This window comes from Rhinolophus hipposideros (genome assembly GCF_964194185.1).
Source record: "Rhinolophus hipposideros genome assembly, chromosome: 24".
NCBI lineage: Eukaryota > Metazoa > Chordata > Mammalia > Chiroptera > Rhinolophidae > Rhinolophus > Rhinolophus hipposideros.
The window spans coordinates 22,070,817-22,074,619 of record NC_138070.1 but is presented as its reverse complement, the minus strand read 5'-3'; positions in this window follow the sequence as shown (position 1 = coordinate 22,074,619).

The window sequence follows — 3,803 nt, the reverse complement described above, 5'->3', positions numbered from 1 at the left end:
CCGCCCACTTCCCGCTGCGGGCGCCGCGCAGGCGCAGTCGGATCCCGGGAGGGCGAGGCCGGGCCGCTGCTGCCTTCTGGCGGCCTTAGGACCGGTGCCTGCGGCCCTTGCCTTTCAGGTGAAGAAGAGCTGCCCTCCATCCACCTGGAGGGTCGCGGAGCACACTGGCACTGGGGTCTGGAGCTGCTCACTGGCGACTTGCTTTACGTCTCGGTCTTGGGTGGGTAGGTAGTTGGGGGAAAGCAATCCTTATCCCGCAGCGCCCAGAAAGGAAGCAACTTGTGCAGTCCACAGCCATTTATAACAGAGCAGGGATACAGGGCCCACCATCCGTCAGGCAAGGAGGCACAGAGCCTGAACCACCATACTTTTAGGGACAGTTTCCGATTGCTGCTTTAATTAGCACAGACTTACACACATTTATTAGCAGTTCTGCGTCTGCAAGGTCTCAATGGGCTAAATTCAAGGTGTCAGCAGATGTGTTCCTTTACCGGGGCTGTAGCGGGAATCTGTTCCCTTGCCCTTTCCAGCGTCTAAAGACTGCCCCGGCTCCTTGCACATCTTAAAAGCCAGGAACGTATAAACCGTGTGATGACACTGAGCCCCCCAAATAATCTGTGATGATCTCTGTATTTTAAAGTCAGATGATGAGCAATCTTAATTCCATCTGCAACCTCGATTCCCCATTGCCACGTTAGTCTAATGTGGCAGGAGGGACACATTAGGGGACAGGAGGATGTGAATATCTTTGGAAGCTGCTTTTCTGTCACCATAGAGGACCACGAAAATGTTTTCTTTCAATGCCAGAAGAAATAAATGAACTCTTAAGTTAAAGACAACGTTTTAATATATAATACTAGTATACTTATCTTTGCACCAATGAAGTTATAATGTATAATTTTTAAAATCTATTTTATGGAGGAGGGGCCCTCAAAAGTTCTACTGTGGCCCTGCCCACCTGACCTTCAGGTCCACACATCAGCAGCCTGTGTCCTTCCTTCCAGGAATTAAGGTCTCTGAGCTGCTTCACTAACAGGAGGGTTTTAGAACCTGGACAACAAGCAGTTGGTTGATTTGAAAGGAAACCATCTGGGGTGGGGGGGATGGGTCTGGAAGGCAGGAGTTGTCTAGGCAGAGAAACAATGTGGACAGGGGTGCTAGCTCATCCCATTCTGCTACTCACGCCTTCCTAGATCCTGTAACTCCTTGTCAGTGTGGTGACCCTGAGTGAGGAAGCCTGAGGCTACTTCTTGTAATCTGTGACCTTGAACATGTTCTTACGCTCCCCCAAGCCTCAGTCTCCCTACCAGAAAAATGGGGACAATGGCAACCAACTTATCTCATAGGGCTGTTGTGAGAACCTGCATCAGTGTTTCTCAAAGTGTGTCTGGGACCACCTGCATCAGAATGAGCACAGGGTGAAGTTTGAGAACCACAGTGCAGGTAAGATGGTACATGGGACAGGACCTCCCACACTGCAAAGGGGTGCCCATGAAAGCTGATATACCTCTAGGTCTCCTCAGCTGGGGCCCACATTTTTTTTGGAGCACTGATTCCATTCAAGGTTGGCAGCTTGGAGATGATGGCGCAGCGAGGCACTACCATTTGCCCAGGAGCTTGCCCCTTATGGATGCTGGGCCAAGGACGTGCCTGAGATTACTTGTGCCCTGTGGCTTGTCAACCCCTCCCTGTCTGCATTCTGTCACGCCTCAGCTCCTGGCTCTCGGCTTTCACTCGTGAAAGGAATCTCTCAGTGTCACCCACCCCACCCAGCTTCTCTCACAAGGCTGTGCCCCTGGCTAGGTGGGGTGCCAGGGCCTCCCAGAGAGCTCAGCCTGGGTTTTCTCCTGTCTCTGCCTCCTCTGACTGAACTCTCTCCTGGTTACCAAATGTCTTCTGTTCTGGAATTCCACCCTGAGCCCTCTGCTCCCCCCACCATCTGCAGGTGGTTAAAATACTGCATTCCTCCAGCTCTTCCTCTCCCTGTGCCTTTACACATTGCCTCACATATACGGATTCATAGTAGAGATAGGTTCATATTGGTCTTGGGCTTTCTTTTTTCCCCCCCTTTCTTTCGCCTCCCCTCCTCCAGTTCAAACCATTGTTTCTCAGTCTAGTTGTGTAGGACACAGCTCCCTGGCCCATGCTGGTATTATGAGCTTTGTGCTGCCCCCCAGCTGACGCAGTCGGTCACCAGTCATCAGTCAGCCGCTCACAGCAGCTCACGGCAGCTCACGGCAGCTCTTGCCCGCTGCCGGCCACTCACAATGGCTGCTGGCCACTCACGTGCTGGCCATGGGCCGCTTATGGCAGCACACGGTAGCCTGTGGCTGCACACAGCAGCACACGCCAATTTCTGGTGGCTCATGGCAGCCCAGCTCCAGGGAGAGCAGTTGTTCACAATCTTAGCTGTAGAGGGCACAGCTTACTGGCCCATGTGGGAATCGAACCAGCAACCTCAGCATTAGGAGCACAGCGCTCCAACTACCTGAGCTACTGGGCTGGCTCTGGTCTTGGTCTTTCAAACCATCATCAATGCTGTGACCATGGGAAGGCCAAACCCTCACCCCTGACTTTCCAGGCCACTTGCAATGGGGCATCCATGTGGCTTCCTGTCTACAGCAGTGCTGCCTTCTAAAGGGGGCTCTGGGATCTCCCTTGGCTGCTGGTGTCCTCACCCATGGAGGTGGAGGAGTGGGTTTGTATCTCCTGGTCTGTAGTGCCTTCTGTCTAGCAGTCCTAGAAAGTACTGCTACACTTACCTGTGCAAACATACCTGGTGTACCTGTCAACATGTGCCAGGGTTTCAAGGTGACAGGGATGGGGTTTGTCAAGGACAACAGCCTGTGTCCAGCCAATTCAGCTGGACAATCAGGCCCTGCTTCTGTGACTCACTTGCAAAGATAGGAGGCCTGGTTTGCAGGGGTTCTGTCCTGTGCCCTCAGAGCAGGCCAGCCTGTAGCCACTGACCTCCCCTGCCACAAGGGCAGAAGGTGCAGCCCCAAGGAACATGGTAGGCAGTTCTGGCCTAAAGTGGGCATTGTTCCTTGCTCCTAACAGTTGCAAGTAACAGTGGCGTTTTGATGCTGTTGGATGGATGAGGTGAAGGGACCCAGAAGGCAGAGTCCAACTTTGAAAGCCAAGGGCCTCAAAGGAGGTTCATCAACAAAGGACAATTGCAGAGAAAAATAAATGAACCCTTTATTAGTCCTGCTTGAGGCTGAAACCACAGTGCAGAATCTTGGTCATGAATGGGTGGTCTGTGTTTGAGGCTGAAGGTAGTCTCTGCCCTCTAAGCCCAAACCGAGTCTCTACCATAGCTGCCTCACCGGAGGGTTCCTAGAACATAGACATAGGCCCTGTGTCTGCTCAATGTGTGATGAGGCCATAGTGGGTGGTGCTATGCCAAGGACCGTACCTACTAGCAGATGTGACTGTCAGTGCCCCAGAATCTGACCAGAGCAGGCGGAGATGGGGAAAGGAGCATAAACCTGGTGAAAATGTCCCCTCCTCTGAGACACCTTCCCAGCAGGTGCAGTACAGCTTCCCAGGGAGCCTGTCCTCAGCAGCAGCCTTTCAAAAGCTTCCAAAGTAGTTTCCCAAACTGTGTTCCTGGGAACACCAGATTGGCTCATTGGGGCCTCCAGGAAGACGGAGCATGGTGGGTGTAGAGCCTGTGTGGAATGCTGGGTGAAGCCACGGGTTTATTTATGGAGATTCTTCTCAGAGCCCTATATGTTCTAGTGTGAATCGTGAATCTATTGCCAAGATAGGGGGTCTCAGAGCATAACATTTCTGATCTG